The following is a 23,932-nucleotide window of genomic DNA, read 5'->3' on the forward strand; positions in this document are numbered from 1 at the left end:
ATTGCGGGAAAAGAAAAACAAAGATTCGTACATAGAGTCATAACCTCTATTTAAAGATAATAATTGGGCTTAATTAAGGCCCAACTCCCTAATGAGTTTCCTAAACACCTAACTAAGTAAAAGACATAATAATTGGGCTTAATTAAGACCCAACTCCCTAACTAAGTAAAATCAACAATACAATCAAATTTTGAAAATTTCAGTGCAGGGCTGGAACATTGTGATGCAATTTTGGACTTGAAGATGCTCAAAATGGGCTTTTCTCCCAACAGAGAAGTTGTAGATCTCTGTCTTATCTTTCCAGGGACACCAATTTTGTCCAATTCTGAATAGTGCAGCTCTAGATATGGTCTTTGCAAGAAACTGTATCAAAACGGCAGGAATTAAGAAAGATTTATATTTAAATCCTAAATTACTTACTAATACAAATATAAACTAACACATCAAAATAATGCACTAATGAAGCTCAATTAAACCAAAAACATGGAGAGAAAGATGTACTAAAATATGACTATCAAATACTCCCACACTTAATCCTTTGCACTCTAGGGCAAAACTTTCTAATGAATTTCCAATGCAAAGAATAAAGAAAGAGAACAAACATTTCTAGAATCAAGGCAATAAACAATCAATGAGACACAAATAACATTAAAAGTAAGCAAAAAGGCAAGTTAAAATAAAGAAAGATTCAAAAATGATAGAACCTCACAGGATAGTGTATAGCTCTCAACTCTCAAATATTTTTGGCTAGTATTTACGCTCAACACAACATGAAAACTAGCACAATCAAGCTTTGACAAGCTTCTAATTTCCACAACTTGAAACACATGCTATTAAAGATCAAAAGGACTTTTATTTAGCTTGTAATATGGCCAAGGTAAAGGTTAGATGGAAAAGACATTTAGGCTTAAACAACCAAAGAGAAAAGAGGAGCAATGGGGAATAAGTTTAAATAAGCAAAAAGATTATCCCTAGAAAAATCTCCTAACCCCAATGGTTTTCCACATATTTATATATATATATATATATATATATTTTTATTTTTATTTTTATTTTTCTTTTGCTTGCTTTTCTTTTTTTCTTTCTTTCTTTCTTTCTTCTTCTTCTTCTTCTTCTTCTTCTTCTTCTTCTTTTTTCTTTTTTTTTTTAAATACCAAACAACTCAATATCCACAATATAGAAGTATTTCCTAGAGGCACCCCCACACTTATTAAAGACCCATTCCCAAAACAATTCCAAAGCTCCTATAATCCCTAAGGTTATGGAATATCATGGTTTTTCACTATATGGCTTATAATTAGCTAAAATCAAGGAAGGGTTATAAAGGCCCAAAGGGGGTAAACAAGAGGAATCAATGTAAGGTAAGTCAATTTGGCAAAATAGCTACAATTTGAAGAAAGGCCTAAATCATATCAATAATGCATGTGACAAGAAGCTGCAAAAAGATACAAGGCAAAACCAAAGGTAATCTAGCAACATGAGTGAAATCACACAAGAAAGAAGAAAAATATGCTCAAAATTCTCACAAGGTTCATATTCTATCATTAATGAATCAAACTCAAATTTTTCAAGCAACTTGCTCAACCAAAAATGTAAAAATGACTCATATCAAGTATTGCAACCTATCAACTAAAAATGGTGTAACAACTTTCACAATTCCTACATCTAGAAATTAAAAAGAAAGGATGAAAACTCCAACAAAACTTCATCAAAACAGAAAAATAGAAGCACAAACTGCAGAATTTGAAAAACAACAGAAAATGAAAAAAAATGGAAAATAGAAAACGAATGTTTAAAAGTGACATGCAACATTTTATTTTTTTTTAAGGGTTTTCTCCTATTTCTAGCATGTTTTCTTTATTAATTGCACTAAAACCTATTGTAAAATACTAGTAAAATATGGATTCATCAAGTTCTCGGCCAAACAGAACCGAGAAGGAGGTTTAGGTTCTTCCTATTGTTTTTGTCGAGAAATGTGTAGGTATAGAGAGAAACAGGAAAATTTCACAAAGAAAACCACATGCAAACGGTGAAAGAAAAATATTGACCAAAAGAGAGATAGAGAACTTTACAAAAATAATGAACAATACGTGTTACTTTGAAATCATCCTCTATACCCAACCAAAAAGCTAAAATAATGAGGGACTGTGCAAATATTAAGCAATCGTTGACATGCAAAGGTATCTCAACCATGATTTAGTTCATGTAAGCCACAAAATGTGATTTTTACAACACTATTCAAACGGAATCGTTATGAGATGAAAGAAAATCATTTTACATGTAGGTTTTTAGTGAAAGCTAGAGTTGAGGATGAGAAAAGAGGGTACATGCAATGTTTACTATTGAAACGAATAGTCACACACAGTCAAACACAAACAAGAACTCCCCTTACCTTGCTGGAAATGAGAATGAGAAAAAGGTCAAAGGTTCGTCCTCGTTGCTTGTAGAACTCATCCATGAAGTGACTCCCTTAGTGATGGTTGAGAAAGGTTGAAGTGTAGGCTATGAAAAAGGTTTCTTCGTGTCTGCTCGGTTCCCTTGAGAGGTGAGTTTGAAAAGACGTTCATGAGAGGGAAAGAGAAGGAGATGCAAAAGCGAGAGAGAATGGTTCAAAATGTGATAGGTTACGGTGAGCTTGAAAGGGTTTTTGGAAAAAGAAGGAAAAAGGGCACATGAGAGTAAGTAGGTCTTTATATAGTGTGAGTGTAGTGCTTGTGTCCCTTCATTTCCAATGGGCATGACGGTTGGGAGGTTGCACATGAAGGGTCAGGGCAAGTGTGCATCTTCTCCCTCCAAGTCTAATGCACTTGAAAGGACGTGACTCTTGGTTTAGTTGTGAAAGGTGGCGCTTCCCTTAGAGTCGTGCACATGCGAAATGTCCCGTAATGAGTAATAAATGCAATAAAATAGGAAATTGGAATAGGTAATTAAATAAGGGCACAGATTCTAGAATTAATGCTTTAGGTGGTAAATTTCAAAATATTGGTTGGGTTGTGCATTAAATGTAGGCTGGTGGCTTGGTTCATTTGAGGAGGGAATAGGGTAGCCGTCCGTTCATATTCCCTTGGGGGTTTAAATGCAAGTGAAAGGCAAATTAAAGGGGTTTTAGTGGCGATTTAAAATAGGGTAATGGAGAGGTTCTCGGTCAATTGAAGTCAAGGTGCACTTCTTAGAAATTTGCCTCATTAAATGGCCATGAGTTTAATGCTGAATTATGGAGCCATAAATGGGTGCGTAGGAATATGAAGAGTATGTGTTTAATGAGAAGAGGATAAGGGTTTAAATTTTGGTGGTTAGGGCTAGTCTCTCTCTTCAAACATTGATGAAGTTTTTGGCTGTACATTTAAGGAGAAATTCAAATGGTTGCCATGTGATTTGTGGCGGTTTATGGTGAAACGGTTTCTCATAATTATGGTAACTTTGAAAACGAAAAATTTACATTAAATGAAATCGTTAAGAGTTTGAATCTATGCCATTAAGGTCGATTCTTTTTCTCTCCCCCCAGGCATTGAATGAGATTTCGGTTACCATATTTAAGAGGAGAAGGATTTAAATAGGGAATGTGTCTCTTAGGTTCCCTTTTGCTGCACATGAAACATAGTGTGAAAGGAGTTGATTCATAATAATGGAAATATTTGGTGCGCATGGTGATAGGGAAAAACAAAAAGGCTTGGGGATATGGTGGCTAGGGTTAATGAGTATTAATGGTAGAGAGTGTGTCATAAATGATGGTTACGGTATGCAAAGAGCCACACATGTAGCTCTTTCCTCAAATAGGAAAATACAATATAAACAAATAAAATGAATTAGGGAAATAATAATAAAATAATAATAACACAATAATAGTAATAATAACAAAGTGAGGTCCACTCAGCCAAATCAACGGACAACTTCGTCTTAGGGTTTGTCTGAATGTCCTAGGGTTTTCAAGACATTTCACTACATGACAATAATGACATTCATATATATATATATATATATATATATATATATATATATAAGCACATCTAGCAGTATCTCATCATCATAAAAGAAATATTATGCAACAAGAAACACAAACCAATCGGATAATCATATTAAAAAAAATTTTATGAGCTAAAAAAAAATTAATTAATCACTCAAGATATTTTAATTTGTAATAAGGGCCAAACTAGAGTAAAAGAAATGAAGTGAAGAAACACTAACTAACTCGAACAATCCATAATAAGTAGACTGAAACTGGGGATGTTACAACACTTCCCCCCTTAGAAAATTTTGTCCTCAAAATTTGACACTGACCTGATGTAAAGAGACATGGGTAGAGTTTTCTAACTCCTTCTTCACGTTCCCACATGGCTTGACTTTCATTCGTTGCGTTTCACATTACTTTGTCTAAGGGAATCTCCTTATTTCGAAGTCGCTTGATCTTGCGATCACCGATCCAGTGAGGTGTAACCTCAAAGGTCAAATTCTCCTTAAGGGGTACGTGGTCAACTTTAATAACATGGGACGGGTCAGGAATATACTTCCTAGGTTGGCATACATGGAACACGTTGTTACACTTTTTGCCTTCCCTAGCCGTTATTAATGACACACTCTCTCTACCATTAAATACCCACTTAACCCTAGTCAAAATATACATGAGCCTTTTCATTTTTCTATACCACCATGCACACTAAATCAACCATTTATTGTGAAATCACTCCTTTTCACACTATGTTTCATGTGAAGCAAAGGGAGCCCAAGAGACACCTTACCTATTTAAACCTTTCCCTCTTAAATGTGGTAACCAAATTTTCATTTATGTTAGAGAGAGGGAGATAGAATCAGCCTTAATGACCCGGATTCATACCCTTAATAATAGTATTTAATGCTATTCCCTCTTGATAGTGCGGCCGGAATTTCATTAATGTTTAGAGAAAAGAGATTAGCCTTAACCACCAGAATTTAAAGCCCTTATCTCTTCTTCTTGAATATATACTCTTCCTATTCCAGAACACCATTTATGGCTGATCTGTTTCCCATAATTCCACATTAAACTCGTAGTCATTTAATGAGACAATTCCCTAATAAACATGCCTTGATTTCACTTAACCGAAAAACCTCTCCCTTACCCTATTTAAATCGCCACTAAGCCCATTTAAATTTCCTCTCACCTATATTTAAATCCCCAGGGGAATATGGAAGGATATGCACTTATTCCCTCCCAAAATAAATTCAAAACCGTCGGCCTGCATTAAATGCTCACCTCAATCAAGGCCAATCCACCACTCAAAATTATCTCTTGATAATGATTAATTCTGGAAACATGCACATGACATTAATCCTTGCCCTTCCCACATTCTCAAAATTCACTGCATTTATTGCTCATTATGAATGTGTTTTGCATGCACAAGGCTCACAGGGACACGCCACTTTTTGGAGAGGTAAACTGAAGGTCACACCCATTCAAACACTTGGAATATGGAAGGAGGAAATTGATGAATCCATATTTTAGTAGTATTTTACAATAGTTTTTAGTGCAATTAAAAAAGAAAACATGCTAGAAATAGTAGAAAACCCTTAAAAAAATAATAAAATGTTGCATGTCACTTTTAAACATAGTTATTTTAATATTCATTGATTTTCTATGTAAAAAGTGACATTTCAAGTATGTTTTTGAAGGGAATTTTGAGCTAAGTTCATGAGGATTAGATGATCAAAGGAAAAATAGAAGAAAAGCAACAAAAATTGGAGGAAAGAAGTTGATAATTGAAGAACAGCTTCTGAGTGATCACTTTCGCTGGTGAAAGTGATCACTCCAGAACCATAAAATGGAGAAGAGCTTCTGCGTAATCACTTTTGCTGGCAAAAGTGATTGTTCCAGAGAGGTTGCAATGAGAAGAGCTTTTGCGTAATCACTTTTTCTGGAAAAAGTGAGCATTCCAGAGAGTCCTCAAAGAAGAGTAGATGTGCGTGTTCACTATTATCCACAAAAGTGAACACGTGCAAGAAGGTAGCTTCTGTGTGTTCACTATTTCTAGCAGAAGTAAACACGCGCATGACATCAGTAAGGGAAGCTTCTGCGTGACTACTATTTTCAACAAAAGTGAACACTTTGAAGTGCGCGTGGCTACTATCACCAGCAAAAGTGAACACGTGCAAGTGGAAATGAAGAATTAGCCTCTGCATGATTACTATTGCTGGAAAAAGTGATCATGCCAGCAGAGCAAAAATTTTATAAAAGGCAGTTAGCTCAGGAATTTAGGGAGTTTTGTTCATTTTTTATTTTTCATTTGTTTTTGTTGTTGAGAGAGTCAAAGAGGGAGATTGAGGACGAACACCAAGCTTCATTTCTTGAGGGATCAGATTGGAGATTGGCTTGAAGATGTTTCTTCTTTGTTCATTCTCTTCTCCTCTTCTCTTCTCTTCTCTTTTTGTAATGTTTGCCTAAACTCTTTGTGGTTAGGAATTGTGAATCTGAAATGGAAATGTTGAATTGATTTTGGATCTGAACTTTGAGTTTTGGATTGGATTGAGTGATTGATTCTGCTGTTAAAGTAGTGATTGAATGGAAATTTGATCAACTAATCATAGAGGAACTCTTATCAATGGGAATTGAATTTGTTTCTCAGATCTGAATTAATTGCCAATGTTATTGGTTTCTTAGGGATAAGACATCTTAATCTTGTAATCTTTTGGTTTCTCAAACTTAATGCAGCATTTGATTGGATTACGTTAGATTCATTGAGGCAAGGGATTGTCCTTTGATTAATATAACGTGAAACTGATTGTCATTCCATCTAAATGCTTGAAAGTTCAGAACTTTATTAATTCAATGTTGAAGTTTTGGTGAAACAATTTCCTAACTACTTTTTCTACATCTGTTTACTATATATTTTTGTATTAGCTGTTCTGTTTTACTTTCTAATTTTGTTTTTGATACATTCATACCAAATCCATCTGAAATTTGTAAAGCTCAACTAATTGTGATCTTGTGAAGTGGTGATTGAGAACTTTATTCCCTGAGGATGATACTTAGAACTCAATTTGATTCTAAGATTTTTTTATAACTTGCTATAACAGCACTAGTACACTTGCTAGTCAGTTTAGTTTCAGTGCAACAGCAGTTGTAAAAGTAACAAGTTTTTGGCTCCGTTGCCGGGGAATAATTTGTTTCAATATCATTAGTAACAGGAAAATAACTAGATTGAGCATTTGTTTCTTTAAATTTTCTGCAAATATTACATTACATGTGCAATTTTCTGTTTTCATTATACTATATCTGTATTTAGTTGTATATGCGTGGCAAAAACAAAAATAAATCTACTCTTGTCTTTGATCCTGACATTGATAGAACTCTTAGGAGATTAAGAAAAGAGACTAGAGCAGAGAGATCTTTAGGAAGTGACAATGATCTAGAGGTTATACATTCTCTAGAATTTCAAGTCACTCCTTTTGCAAATAGGAAACATTCACCTTTTAGACAACCAACTCCAAAAGTTGAAATGGCAGAACAATGTAGAATGAGAACACTAGGAGATTATGCAATTCCAGATATGCAAGGCTATAATTCTTCAATTGTTAGACCAACCATTCAAGCCAATCATTTTGAGATAAAACCAGCCTTACTTCACCTAGTGCAGCAGGACCAATTTTCTGGTGGAATTTTTGATGATCCTAATCTGCATATTTCTAATTTTCTACAGTTGTGTGATACTATAAGGATGAATGGAGTAAGTGAAGATGCTATAAGGCTGAGGCTATTTCCATTTTCTTTAAGAGACAAAGCCAAATGTTGGTTACAAGCACAGCCTCAGAAATAACATCTTTTGTGCAGCAGGAAGGAGAATCACTTTATGAAGCATGGGAAAGATATAAAGAGTTGCTGAGAAGATGTCCACATCATTGTATTCCAGAATGGATGCAGGTGGAAACTTTTTATAATGGAATGAATGTAGTAACTAGAACTATGATTGATGCAGCTGTAGGAGGATCTTTGAGCATGAAATCCTTGGAAGAAGCCCAAAGAATCATTTAGATGATGGCTTCATCCATGTATCAGAATTCCAACTTAAGGAATACAAGAAGAGGCAATGAATATGAAGCAAAGATGATGGAAACTTTTCTTGCACAGAATCAGCTACAGAACCAATTATTTTCTGATCAAATAGCAGCTTTGACTCAGCAAATTAATAATTTGTAGACTGGAAATGTGGTAACAAGTCAGTTGACATGTGATTTTTGTGGAGGGAATCATGCTAATGGTGCATGTGATGTACCTACCCTTGAACCACAAGAGCAAGTCAATTATATGGGGAATTATCAAAGACAGCAACAATCTTATCCTTAACAATCATTTCCTGCTGGATTTCAGTATTCTAATAATAGGAATCAATAATTTTATAAATGGAATCCTCAGAATTCTGCAATGAAAAGCACTAATACATCTCTTCCATTTTCAAATACAGGAAATCACCAACAACAGCAGTACTTTCAAGGAAATTCTTCTACTCAACCTCAAAGGAGTCAACATTCAGCTAGACCAATGAGTGAAAGAATGAACGAGATTGAGGAAATAATGTTACAATTCATGAAAGTCACTCAATCCAGCATCAAGAATCAAGAAGCTTCTATGAAGAAGTTAGAAACTCAAATTGGACAGCTGGCTGAACAATTAACAAGCAGAGATGAAGGAAGATTTTCAAGCAACATAGTGGTGAATCCAAAGGAACAATGTCAAGCTATAGTTACAAGAAGTGGAGCTGTTGTAGCCAGTCCAAAACCAACTGAAAAGAAACTAAATAATATTGCAGCAGAAAAGCAAGTAGAAAATGCAGCAGAGGAAAGAGATTTAAAAGACAAATTGCAGCAAGGGAACTTCAAGCTACTAAAGAGAGAACATTCAGAAAAGAATGAAGAAGTTCATAAAAGTCCTGAAAGAAAGACAAAGAAGCAATTATTTGAGGACACTTACAAGCCAATTGATCCAGAAAAATATAAGAGACTGCCTTATCCTCAAAGAGTGCAAAATTCTAAACAAGAGGAGCAGTTTGAGAGGTTTCTAAACGTGTTCAAAAAGCTGCAAATTAACATCCCATTTGCTGAAGCTTTGGAGCAAATGCCATCTTATGCCAAATTCATAAAGGAACTACTCTCCAAGAAAAGGAAGTTAGAACATGATAAGTCTGTACCCTTAACAGAGGAGTGCAATGCTATTCTTAGAAGAAAACTTCCTCAAAAATTAAAAGACCCAGGATCCTTTAGCATACCTTGTGAAATAGGAAATTGTACTGTGGGAAAAGTATTGTGTGATTTGGGGGCAAGCATTAATTTGATGCCATTAGCCATTATGAAGAAATTGGGGATAGAAGAAGTGAAACCAACCAACATTACATTGCAATTAGCTGATAGATCATATACTTATCCATATAGAGTAGTAGAGGATTTGTTGGTTAAGATTGACAAATTTATTTTTCCTGCAGATTTTGTCATATTGGACATGGAGGTAGATGCAAACATACCATTAATCTTGGGCAGACCTTTCCTTACAACTGGACGAGCTCTCATTGATGTGCAAAAAGGAGAGTTAATGCTTAGAGTTCAAGAGGAAAAGGTAATATTTAATGTATTTGAAGCTTTGAAATATCCAATTGATGATAACACATGTATGAGAGTAGATACATTGGATTCTATGATCACTCCTTATTCTTTGAATGGATTTGATGAAATTTCTGTGTTGAGAGAAACCATAGCTGTAGGAAATACTAAATCTCTGCATTTTGAAGATGAAAACGTATTTGAAATGGAGCAGCAATTGGAAACTCTACCTATTTTAATACCTGCAGAAGAATCAATCAAAGAGGAGTTGAAAAATGAAGGAGAAGAAGAGAAAGGTCAGAAGCTGGAATTAAAGCAACTTCCATCTCACTTGATATATGCATTCTTGGATCATAAACATGAAAATCCAGTTATCATAAGGAATGAACTCAAGGAAGAAGAGGAGGAGAAGTTCCTGAGAATTTTGAGAACCCATAAATCAGCAATAGGGTGGAACATCTCAGATTTAAAAGGTATAAATCCATCCTTTTGTAAGCACAGAATTTTATTTGAAGAAAATTTTAAACCAGTTGTGCAGCCTCAAAGAAGATTAAACCCTACCATGAAGGAAGTGGTAAGGAAGGAAGTCATTAACCTATTAGATGCAGGGATCACATATCCTATTTCAGACAGCAATTGGGTAAGTCCTGTGCAAGTGGTACCTAAAAAGGGTGGAATGACTATAGTACCAAATGAAAAGAATGAGTTGATACCAACAAGGACTGTCACAGAATGGAGGATGTGTACAGATTATAGAAAGCTGAACGATACAACCAGAAAAGATCATTTTCCTCTACCTTTTACAGACCAAATGCTAGAAAGGTTAGCTGGACATGCATTTTACTGCTTTTTAGATGGATATTCTGGCTATAATCAAATTGCTGTAGATCCAATTGATCAAGAAAAAAATGCTTTTACTTGGCTCTTTGGAATATTTGCATATAGAAGAATGCCTTTTGGGCTGTGTAACGCTCTAGCTACATTTCAAAGGTCCATGTTAGCTATTTTTTTTGACTTGGTTGAGAAAATAATTGAGGTATTCATGGACAATTTTTCTGTTTTTAGAAATTCATTTGATGATTGTTTATCTAATTTGTCCATTGTTTTGTAGAGATGTCAAGACACCAACTTGGTGTTGAATTGGGAGAAATGTCACTTTATGGTGCAAGAAGGAATAGTGCTTGGCCATAAGATTTTAATTAGAGGGATGGAGGTTGATAAAGCTAAAATAAAAGTGATTAGTAAATTACCTCCACCTGTGAATGTGAAAGGAATTAGAAGTTTCTTAGGCCATGCTGGGTTTTATAGGAGGTTCATTAAAGATTTTTCTAAAATTGCCAAACCTCTGAGTGACTTGCTTGTAAAGGATGCAGCATTTGTATTTGATCTATCTTGTATGCATGCTTTTACTATTTTAAAAGAAAAATTGATTTCTGCTCCAATTCTTGTTAAACCTGATTGGACTGTACCATTTGAGCTAATGTGTGATGCAAGTGACAATGCAGTGGGTGCTGTATTAGGACAAAGAAAAGATAAAAAGACTACATGTGATTTACTATGCTAGTAGAGTCCTAAACTCTGCACAGATTAATTACACAACCACTGAAAAAGAGTTGCTTGGTATAGTATTTGCTTTTGATAAATTCAGGTCTTATTTAGTAGGGTCCAAGGTTGTGGTATATACTGACCATGCTGCTCTGAAATATTTGTTTTCTAAGTAGGATGCTAAACTAAGACTGCTGAGATGGATTCTACTACTTCAAGAATTTGAGTTAGAAATTCGAGATAAGAAAGGAAAAGAGAATGGTGTTGCAGACCATCTATCCAGAATTCCATTGGACACATTTCCAGCAGATTATTTGGATATTAATGAAGAATTTCCTGATGAAAAGCTGGTAACTGTGGATGAATTACCTTGGTTTATTGATATAGCGAATTTTAAGGCCACTCAGCACATTCCAAAGAGAATGAATTGGCAGTAAAGAAAGAAATTTCTTCATGACAGCAAGTTCTATATTTGGGAAGATCCTCATCTATTCAAAATTGGAGTATATGGCATTTTGAGAAGATGTATTCCACAGAAAGAACAAGCTGATATCCTATGGCATTGCCACAATTCAGATTGTGGAGGCCATCATGGTGGATCAAGAACAGCTGCCAAAGTATTACAAGCTGGATTTTTCTGGCTTACATTGTTCAGAGATGCAAAAATTTATGTAGAAAACTGTGATAAATGCCAAAGAGTTGGTAACATTTCCAAAAGACATGAGATGCCTTTGAACAATATCTTGGAGGTGGAACTGTTTGATGTATGGGGAATAGACTTTATAGGACCCTTTCCAACTTCTTTTTCTCATGAATACATACTTGTGGCAGTGGATTATGTGTCTAAATAGGTGGAAGCTATACCAACCAGAACAAATGAAGCCAAAGTGGTGATTTCCTTCATAAAGAAAAACATTTTTTCAAGATTTAGAGTGCCAAGAATTCTGATTAGTGATGAAGGATCACACTTCTGCAATAAATACCTTGATAATGTTCTGGATAAGTATGGAGTAAAACACAGAGTAGCAACTCCTTATCATCCTCAAACAAGCAGACAAGTGGAAATTTCAAACAGAGGAATCAAGAAGATCTTAGAGAAAGTAGTCAGTAACTCAAGAAGGAAGCTTAATGATACATTATGGGCATACAGAACTGCATTCAAAACACCAATTGGTATGTCACCATATCAATTAGTGTTTGTGTAACACCCCGATTCTCCTGATTCAGCTAGCGACCGTTGAATCGTACTTGCTTGCTTACTCTGCTTCTTTAGTATCGGAATAATTAGATGGAGGTTAAATTGAATTATTTTATTTTATTTTGATAAGAATATTGAATTATTTCTAAGTTCGGTATTTTAAGGTAACTGCATGCAAACATATAGTTTCAATATCGTCCAAGGATTTTCTTGAGTATGTTCAACTGACTGTCCACACTGCCCCTGATAATTTTATCCCAAAAGTTAAAAAATTTATCTTATTTAAATTGTCAAATCAAAGGTATTCGCCTTGAAAAACGTGAGATTTTGTAATCATTGCTAAGATTTTGTAATCATTCCTTAGCCGTCAAAATTCTACACGGAATCTCACGAAATCTAGAAATCATTATTGTAAAGATTTCCAAATCTAGTATCGACCACTAGAAATTCATGCAAAAGATTCTTGCCTCCCGATTAGTAGAAAAAATTATTCCGGAGCTTTCTAATCGTGCCTTCTAAAAGGCCGGCATCATGATTACTCCAATTAAATGCTTTTCTTGAAATCTGCACCATGTCAAATGTCCCTTCGAAAGTCAATCTCATCACATCAAATTCCTCGTCGGCCAATCACATTGCATGCAATTGCTGCCTAGAATCTAGCCTTTGGAATTTTGCGCAATTCTTGGAATGTTTTACTCCAAACCGTGTGCATGTAGCCTCCACACTCCTCCATGCATTTTGCTTGCCAAAATGTGATTGCTTAACTTACAAGTTTGCAAAAGAATTCACTATTCATGCACAAAAAATCGTGACACCCTTATTATTCAAGTTTTTCACCAAATTCCACTTCCAAATTGCTTCAAATTAATTTGGTGCAGTTTTGCATTTGAATATTGCCCCACAAAGCCCAAACCGTGAGCATTAAGTTCTAATTGGCAAAGGGAAATTAAACACTCCATATAAATAGACCAAACCACCTCATTTTCTCTCTTTTTTCACTCAAAAACCGTGAGCCCTCCACCCTTCCTCTCAAAAATCTTTTCAAGTTCCTATTCTCTCCATTTCTTCAAAGAAACCGAGACCCTCCCTCCCTAAATCTCTCAAAAAATTCTCATCCTCTCAACCTTCCAAGACAAGCCAAGGAGCTCCAAGCTTTCACTTTTGCATTCTCTTGCTTGATTCTTCAAAACCGTGACCATTCCTTCAAAGAGGTAAGCTTTCTCATCCTTTTTCCTTCTTTGATTTGAAGATCCATGGAAGCATAACACCAAAAACTCCTAAAAAGCTTCCTTTTTCACTTGATCCTAACCATTTGAAGCTTTTCCCCTTTTTTCTCTTCAAAGAACCGAGGAAGACAACCTAACCAAGAGGAGAAAGATTGAAGTTTGAAACTCATCCTCTCGGTCCAGCAACTCTCCTTTGAAGAACCAGCCAAGATCAACTCCTTTTGCTCCTAAATTTTTGTCACAATCAAGGCAAGGGGGAGTTCTCACAATTGATGTGTTTGCATGTCCATCTCTTGGCTGTTTTTACACATTTTTCCTTGAAAAAAAGTAGTGTGTGTTGGACTGCATGTTGGAAGAACTTCAAATCTGAACTTGCATGTTAAGTTTTATCCAAAAAGAGTATAGATTTCCTTGTTTGCATGTCTCGGTTACTTCCTAAAGAGTTTGATTTCACTTTCAATCAACTTTAATTCCTAAAAAGCTTGAAACTTTGATGTGTGGATGTGGATCTTCCCTTGCATGTCTCGGTTTTTATGTTCCCTTGGTGGAACCTTTGAATTAATGACATTTCCTTCTTGAAACCATGAACCGTGAACTTGATCAACATATTCTTTCACTTGCATGTTAATTTTTAACCATGAAATGCTTTGGATCTCTTTGTGCATGCCTCGGTTTCACCTTTGTTTGGCTGGATTCTTTGTTTAAAATGTTGATTGACCCTTGTAATCAATAAAACTTGGATTGCATGTGAAATGGAAGCCATTGCATGTTGATTTCAGCCCCTAAGTGTTTCGGTTTTCTCTTAGAAATTTGAATGTCACTTGGAAATGTTGTCCCTCCACTTGGACGATGAAACTATGTCATTGCATGTTAGTTTCCTTTACGTTACATAATTTTTAATTTGATAAAAATCTAGTGGAAAAGCTGGACAGATTTGATCTTGCATGGAAAAAGCCTAGAATATTGAACTACACTTAGAAATTGAAAACCGTGTTGGACTTTGTGTAATTTGCATGAGAATGGTTGCTTGTTAGTTTGGATGATGGATGATTGAATTGATTGTGATGGATGTGTTCACTTGGTTTGAAAAGCTTTATGTATGTGGTGTTTTGGAAATTTGTGGTGGACAAGAAAGTGAGAACTATTCATTCTCGGTTTTGATGATGAGAAATCCTAAAAGTTGTACTTAAAATTGTAATAATTTTGATGAAATATGGGTGATAAGGACTGCATAATGATACGGTGTGTTTGCTGTCTGCACTTGAATCCGTGAGCACTAAGATGAATCATGCATCATGTTCATTACATTATACAAGGAATAAAAGGAGAGAATCAAGCGCAGCCTTTTTTGATGGAAAGTTTACCTAAACTAAAAGGATAGTAAATAAAGGTATGGAGATGGTAATTAAGGGACTGAATATAGTAGTTAATCAATAAAAGTTATCCTTAGAAAAGATCTCACCATTAGCTTAATGGAACCTATCGCGTGAGGACTAATATTAATGAACCTAAAAAGAATTAGAACGAAACTAAGTAACCTTGAATTAAATAGGTAGTCGGGAATCAATACACGTAATTAGAAAATAACTAAATGGAAAAACCAGAGAGATAGAGAAAAGTGGAGACAAGTCATATTTAAAGTAGGAGGTAGTATGGTTAATAACAATGGAAATGATAAATTGAGTAGTGTTAATATAGTAAGTTAATGTAATAGGATTTGGGTGGGAAAATTTGAGAGGGTTGTGTCAAAATCATTGAGAATTATGTGTTGGGAAATAATGGATGTGCATTGGTGGGATTGGAAGTTTGTGTGTGATTCCTAAACCTTATTGTTTAACAAATTTATATGCTAGATGAGAAAGTGAATAGTGATTGAGCAGGCCTTGTGAGGGCTTTGTTTCTGTGCTTGAATTCCATATGACCCAAGATTGAGAAAATGTTAAGGAAAGAAAGGAGAATCATACTCCATGCATCATAACATTTCTTTGGAACGACTTGATGGCATAACAGAGGCACAATTGTAGGTATTGGAGGTTCGGTCCCGAGTAGACCTACGGGGGTGGCGAAAGGGGGAACAGTCGACCTAGATGGTGCAGCAGAGCTCTCTGTGGCCGGGTCGTGACCCTACTTGCAAGCCTTAGCCAAGCCCGACAAGAACTCCACATCCTAGGGTCGTTGAGGTCCATTCCCGAAGAGACCCAGTTTGGGGCCAGCACCAGTTTGGGTGTTTTTGAATAATGATGTAAATTCTTTTCTGTGCGATTGTGATGCAGGGAATGGAGTCCTCCGATCGCCATACGACTTGGATATGAAATTGTGAACTCTACACTAAATGCTGGGCAAGTCGCTGGCAGTAGAGTAAGGGATCCCCATGCATACCATGTGCATTAACACGAAAATTTGAGGGATGGATAGTGAGAGACGAAACTTGCATTCATGCATCATGAGCATTATTAGTTTGATGAACCTAGGAATTGTCTGTGAGAAGTATGAACCGACCTATATTGTATTGATGTTTGTTCTGAGATTGGATAATGATGTGACTTGAGTGATGGTGTGAAAAGCCACCTTCCTTGGGGTACGGCTATTGGATGTTTGCTTGTGTTTGGAGAACTCACCCCTGTTTGTGTGTGTTGTTGTACTTTTGTATATGTATTGTACAGATGACCAGCTTCCGAGTGAAGGTATGGATCCTGCCATCTGAGGAGGATGTTTGGGTGTTCGACGCGGCAGCACAACAAAGCATCTTCCATGGAATGGCACGGGTGATTCATGGACAAGATGTCGGACACTCGTGGACCACCCACTTTATGGTTGACACCCCCATCGAGCTTGTTTTCTCCACCCCACCTGGAGACTCCCACCTACCTTATCTTGCACTTGCAGCTACTCCTTCTCCCATGTCTGTTGATCCCCGTACTCCCAGTTCTAGACCAGTACCTACACCTGTACCATTCCCTACTGAGGAACCTACTCCACCCCCTGTGACCACTGAGAGAGATACATATATGGCAGAACCCTTAGTGAGGAATGATGATGTACTGCCCCACATGCTCTCTACCTACCCAAACACTTATTCGCCCTTTACCACAGTTCATTCACCACCTCGCACTGCTGGATGGATTGTAGAGGACACAGAGGACGCTGCTTCTTCTAGCTCTGCTTCCCCGACATCTTCTGAGGAGTCCGATCCCATTGAGGATTATTCTCCTCTCGACTGATTGGGATAGTTTGTTTTTGTTGTTTTTAGGGAACTGCTCTTAGGGAGTCAGTCTGTTTCATTCCATGTATCTCTGAACTATGTTGATTTTGTGCATTTTAATTATGTCATTTTACCTTATCAAGGTGTAGTACTCTGAGATTATCACTAAATATTTCCCTATCCATTGCATGAGGTTATTCAGTTATGATGGAGCATTATTGTTGTGGTTGTTGTTTTACTTAGTTTTGATATTGTACGTTGAGACCACAAATCCCTAAACAGAAATGTGATATACTAGAGGTGAATTCAAAGAATGTGTTATCCTTCCGCTTCTCCTGTTTCAAAAAAAAAAAAAATCCTGTTATTTTTAGGCGTCACAGTTTGGGAAATCATGTCATCTTACTGTGGAACTTGAACATAGAGCATATTGGGCTACTAAATGGCTGAATTTTGATTCAACCAAGGCTGGAGAAAAGAGAATGTTACAGCTACATGAACTAGAGGAATTCAGACAAATTGCATATGAAAATGCAAAACTGTATAAAGAAAGGACTAAAAGAATACATGACAGATTCATCCTGCAGAGAGAATTCAAACCAGGGCAGCTAGTTCTACTATTCAACTCTAGATTGAAGTTGTTCCCTGGAAAACTCAAGTCTAGATAGTCAAGATGGTAAAGGAAGTATCTCCCTTTGGTGCTGTGTTACTTGAAGATCAGAGAGAAGGGAAAAAGTTTAAAGTCAATGGCCAAAGACTGAAGATTTACAATGGAGGAGTATTCAATAGGAATACTTTTTGCATTAACTTGGTTTCTCAGCAGTGAGGAACATTTAACGTCAAGCTAGTGACGTTAAAAGAGCACTTTGTGAGAGGTAACTCACATTTCTGAACCATTTTTACTCTATTTGCAATTTACTTAAACTTTTGTTAATTCTTTATTTCAATTTATGCAATTTTCTGATTTTAGATTCTGTTTTATATGTGTTTTAGGAATAATGTGTTGATTCAATGAAGGCTCATGCTGTGGATGCATAAATGAGATGATTGAAATTGAATGCATGAGGCAATTAAGTTTCTAAGGAGCTTTGAATAACAAAAGGAGTCACTATTTTACGGAAAAGTGATCACACAGAGCTTCAATTACAGGGTTCTATTGTGAACAATCACTTTTGCTGATGAAAGTGATCACGCAGAGGAGTAAGGAACGAGACCCTTCTCTGAAACAATCACTTTTGCTGATGAAAGTGAACACGCAGAACCCTTTGGAAGACACCATTCTCTGGAACAATCACTTTTTCCAGTGAAAGTAACCACGCCCAGGCTTAAATAGAGGTAATGAGATGCACGTAGTTACTTTTTCCAATAATAGTGATCACGCGCATGAGTAATGTGTAGTTATAAGTTAAGGTTGATGCGCGTTACCACTTTTTCTAGGAATAGTAATCACGCAGAAGGATACTACCTGCGCGTGATCACTTTTTCCGGAAAAAGTGAACACGCGCAGCTCATTTCAAATTACTCAATGCAAAGCCCTCTGGAACGTTCACTATTTCTAGCAATAGTGAACACGCACATGCTATTTACCCTCAAAGTGTTCACTTTTGCTAGCAATAGTGAACACGCACACAGCATCATCTCTACAACTTCCATTTTTTTTGAAAAAAGTGGCCACGTGCAGTAAACGCGTCCATTAAAATGCATAAAAGGAACCATGATGATGGTTTATTTTAAGGTGTTTAAAAGATTTGTCGTAAATCCTCATCAAAATTTAAACAAATTAATGTAGTACTAGGGTAACCCTAGATTGTCTCCCGTGAACATTGGTTATTAATCTTCATTAAACATGTTGAAGGCATTAATTGAACAAGCAATTAAAATGAGGGGTTTTGTGGTTTCAAATCAAAATAAAGAGCAATAAGCAAATGAGTTTAATTAATTAAAACAATAGAAAATAGCAATCCTTAGTTCATCCACATAGATTCTATCCTCATTTCACTCAAGATTTAACATTCATCCTCTCTTCCATGAATTAGGTTAATTTAACAAGCGAAAATCAACCTTATGGTCCCAACAAAATTACGCAATTTGTTAGGCTCTAATCTCTCATCCCAAAATTACGCAACCTTAGAATTAAACCTAGGATTAAGCAATCCTTAGTTTAGAATCTCCTTAAAACAAAATTAGGGTTAATTGAACAATACCCCCCTCATTCACCATTAATTCAATTCAAGAGACAAGGAAGAAGTAATTCATGAAAAGAAAGGAATTATATTATCATTAAATTCAAGGAACTCAAGAATCTATGTGAACTTACTAAGGATTACACAAAATTTAGCCCTCCATGGAAATGGGGGTCAAAAACGCAGTTGGAAAATGCAGAAAACTCATTAACATTAATGTAAAAGCAAGAGAAATGAGAAACCAAACCCTAGGTTGGATCCTTGGCTGTCACCCAAGGTTGCCCTAGGCTCTGGAAAATATCCTAAATTGAGTAAAGAAGAGAAAAGGTTCAAAAAGTGTAAGAACTCCCTACCCTAATTTGGTAAAAATCTATTTATACTAAAGCTGGCGCCCTCCAAAGTAGTTACTCTCATTCTTTCATAGTAAACACGCGCAGCATCAGTTGGGTTTTGCCTCTCTGGAGTGATTACTATGAATATTCATAGTAATCACGCGCAACACTGGGACATTTTGGACTCTCTGGAGTTATCACTATGAATTTTGATAGTAACAGCACCTTCAATTCTGCATGCTCTGGAGTGACTACTATGAATATTCATAGTAACCACGCGCAGGTTTAGTGGATTCTGGGTTGCTGTAGTTGTCACTTTAAGCTTTGAAAGTGATCACTTTGGTCTCTTTGCTGGAAATGGCTTGCTGTAGTTGTCACTATCAATATTGAAAGTAGTTACTTTCACCTCAAATTCCTCAAATTCCAATAATTCTGCAAAATAAGCTTGGGGATTCCTGCCATATTATTCAAATGATCAAAATATGTAAAATAAACTATCTAAATTCATGTAAATTAACAAAAAACTAAGAAACCTATATTATTTAGCCTAATTGGAATATTCATCTTATTTACACTATCTAAGTCTATTCTTTTCTATAAAAAGTAATAAATAATGTATAAAAATATAGTAAAATGTGGATTCATCAAACCACGCAAAGCCATTTTTAGAATCTCAAATCTTCATTTCCTCATCTCATTTCTCAAATTCTTGATCTTTCTGACCTTTTGCTGAACGAAATTTGTTTTTAAGCAATCAATTGAAGTTCATTCTGCACATTTCTCCAAATCCAGGTCAGTATTCTACTTCTCTGATTTAGAAATTAGGGTTCTTCACTTTGCAGAATTGTGGAAAACACTGAGTAATGGAAAAATATAAATTTTCTTGTTAATAACTAATCTGAATATGCAATTACAAGGCAATGTAGAGTAATTCTCACTTCAATTGATAGATTTTTAGATGGAAAAAGACCTACATTGACAGATTGCATGAGTTAACGTTAGGACTTAAAGTGAAAAATAGTTAGGAAGAAATTTCTGCATAAATGTAACTCTTGAACTCTAGCATTTTGCATTCAAAATCATGAATATCTGAGTTTAAATGCTTCAAGGAACCATATTTTGCATTGTTATGATATTCTTAAATTCTGCATTATTCATATTCTGCTATTCTGAAATTGAAAATGTCCTGCATTGCATTGCATTCATGTCTTTCAGTGTATTGAAATATTCTTTTTATGCATGAAATTTTTTTTTAAAAAATGGTAAGGACATCAGACAACACCCCAGTTGGCTCTTCTAGAGGTACTCCTAGAACAAAGAGAGGAAGATTAGCAGGAGCCTCTTCATCAAGGCCAAATCCTCAACATGATCCAAGGTTCAGGAGCATAGCTCATGCGAATTATTTCAGAGCTAATATCTTGAGAAGAAAGATTGTCCAAGATAGAGCATTTGAGATAGCTGAAGATCATTATCAAGAATACAAGGAGGAAATTCAGAAAAGAGAATGGGATTCCTTCTGCATGATGGCTGGCATTGGCTGGAGAGACATTACACAAGAATTTTATGCCAATACCATGAGATTCAAGGGAGATCAGCTGCCTAAATACCATTCAATGGTCAAGAGGACAACAGTTGATTTTTCTGCTGCTAACATCAATAGAGTCCTCAACATTAAGACTCAAAAACAACCTGGGCAGTAAGACTTTAAAGCGTTCAGGGATGCTGAAGACAAGGACTATGTTCAAGTCCTTGAGAGGATTGGGAAACCAGGGACTACTTGGGAGCTGAATCTATCAAAAAAGCCCATATGCATCACAACCAAGAACTTTTTACCCTTTACAAAAGTGTGGAGCACCTTTATCTTGAGTTCATTCATGCCTGTTAGGCATAGCTCCACTTTAGCAGTGAAGAGAGCTGAACTCCTATACGCTATAGTTAATGATTTTTATATAGATGTAGGAGAAGTGATTAGTGGATGCATTCTGGACATCCTTAAGAGGAAAAGAGATTCTTTAGCTTTCCCTTCGTTAATAACTGTTCTTTGTGAGGATGTAGGTATTGAAATTGGAGATTATCAAATTAAAATTAGAGTTGCACCTCTAATTACAGTAGCTATAGTGAAGGAGATTTATGCTACTGTCTCTTGCACATCAGCAGCCCCAATTCCCTCCCAGTATAAAAGAGAGAATCCAACCACAATGAAGGAGAAGATAGCCTTCATGGCTGAAAGACAAAACTCCTTAGCTGAGAGGCAGAATGAGTTGCACAGCAGTCTAAAGGCTGGCATCATGCTTCTGAAAGGTGTTCTCATGAACATTGGTCAAAAGATGGGCATGACCAAAGAAGACTTGTACCACACTCCAGATCAAGCAGAGAATGCCTAATGCCTGAGGTCAACTGTCTTCAAAGACCTCTCCATCTACAGAAATCATTTTCCTCCACCAGCAGCTGCTGCAGAAGAGGAAGAAGATGATGATTTGGAAGATGAGGATGAGGATGAAGATGAAGAGTAGATTAGGAATTTAAATTTCTGTCATTAGTTTAATTTTTGTAAAAAGATTGTAATTAGAATTTCAGACTTTTGAGTGTTGTAATTACATTTTAGTTTTATTTTGGTTATGAACAATTCTGTTTTAAATATCTACTAGCTTTGAATTTTATTGAATTTTTATCTGATAATTGATGAACAACTTGTGATGTTTCTGTGCAGACCATGCTCTCAAACTCTAAACAAGGAGCGCATGGAATGATTGAAATATGCACAGCTACCATGAAAGGGGAGTTTAATTTTGTACCTCTATTTTCATGTGTACAACTTACATTTTGCATAAAATATTCACAAGTTAGAAAAATATTAAACTGCATTAGATTTTGTTTTCTTGATAAATAAACCTGATTTTCACCTTATTGAAATTCTGATTGTTGAATTACATAAGTTGTTTTTCCCATTCTTAACATGATTGTCATACTTGTATTTTTAAAAAATAAAGCAATCTTGCCATTTTATTCATGCAAATTCTTGAAGTAAATAGTGAACTAAATTGATGAATATTATCCATTTACTTCCTTGGTGAGACTTGAACCATTTCATTCATTGATGTGTGACTAATCTCAAATTCTAATTCACTCTCTAGAACTTGCTTTGTTTCTTAACTGAATATGCTGTTTTGCACTAATCACATAAAGGATGGAGGCCATTATTCAGATTTACCTAGTGAGCCAAATAGACTGTCTTTCATTCTTGAATGTCCTAGTTAGCCCCTTTGAGCTGATAGCCTTTCCTTGATTAACCTCACTACAAGCTTTTCTAGAAAAACCATTTTACCTATTCAAATAGAAAAGAGGCAAATTGAGTTGAATCAAAGATAAGTTTTAAAATTAAGTTTGGGGTAACATCATGTTTCTAGTGCATTAAGAAAGTTAGGAAAAGTCATGCAGAGAAAATATGAAAAAGAAATAAAAAGCTGCAAGTAAAAATAGAAAAATGAAAAAGAAATAAAAAGAAATCAGCAAATCAAAAAGGAAAAGGAAATTGGTGGATAATTCTACAAAAATTTAAACTGTGATTGAAAGTTGATTAAGAATAGAAACAGTTGACGCAGCCCTTACTAAGTTTAAATGCTTATCTACTCAATTTGCATCTTTTTCTGTTTGAAATTAGCTGCATTGATATCCTGAATTCATTGAAATCATACTTGTCCCTGAGCCTTAATATTACCTAAAAAATCCTCTTAATATGTGATTAATTGTAAATTTGCATAGGAGGTAGAGAATATAGGCAAGCTTATGGCAGAGTTTGATGAATTTGGTGATTCTGAGAGCAAACACAAGCTTAAACACTGATTGAGTTAGAGAAACACTTTCTGAGAGCTAGGATAATGTTTCTCAACTCTGTTTGCATGTACCTTTAATGATTTGCTTGATTGAAATGAATGAGATTGTGCACAAAACAAATAAGTCAAGTGTGACTATCATGATGAAGAATTGGTGAATGACTTAGTGAGAAAACAATTAGAATGCATTGAAATAAAATGGATTTTTAATCTAAATTTTTCTGAAAAATGTAAAAAGTTTTTGGATTCCAATTAATAAGAATTTACACCCTTGATATGTTCTAATTTGCTTGAGGACAAGCAAAAATTCAAGTTTGGGGTAGTGATGAATCCATATTTTACTAGTATTTTACAATAGTTTTTAGTGCAATTAATAAAGAAAACATGCTAGAAATAGTAGAAAACCCTTAAAAAAATAATAAAATGTTGCATGTCACTTTTAAACATAGTTATTTTAAAATTCATTGATTTTCTATGTAAAAAGTGACATTTCAAGTATGCTTTTGTAGGGAATTCTGAGCTAAGTTCATGAGGATTGGATGATCAAAGAAAAATAGAAGAAAAGTAGCAAAAATTGGAGGAAAGAAGTTGATAATTGAAGAACAGCCTCTGAGTGATCACTTTCGCTGGTGAAAGTGATCACTCTAGAACCATAAAATGGAGAAGAGCTTCTGCGTAATCACTTTTGCTGGCAAAAGTGATTGTTCTAGAGAGGTTGCAATGAGAAGAGCTTTTGCGTAATCACTTTTTCTAGAAAAAGTGAGCGTTCCAGAGAGTCCTCCAAGAAGAGTAGCTGCGCGTGTTCACTATTTCTAGCAGAAGTGAACACGCGCATGACATCAGTAAGGGAAGCTTCTG

General features: G+C 35.6%; 1 non-coding gene across 1 annotated transcript; it reads right to left on the reverse strand.

Moving 5' to 3' along the window:
- Positions 1–7,770: 7,770 nt before the first annotated feature.
- Positions 7,771–7,872, reverse strand: LOC113860338. Its single transcript, XR_003503791.1, has one exon. It is a non-coding gene; the product is annotated as a small nucleolar RNA R71 (small nucleolar RNA).
- Positions 7,873–23,932: the final 16,060 nt, after the last annotated feature.

Source organism: Abrus precatorius, unplaced genomic scaffold (assembly GCF_003935025.1).
Source record: "Abrus precatorius isolate BTA unplaced genomic scaffold, Abrus_2018 Scaffold2, whole genome shotgun sequence".
Taxonomy (NCBI): Eukaryota; Viridiplantae; Streptophyta; class Magnoliopsida; order Fabales; family Fabaceae; genus Abrus; species Abrus precatorius.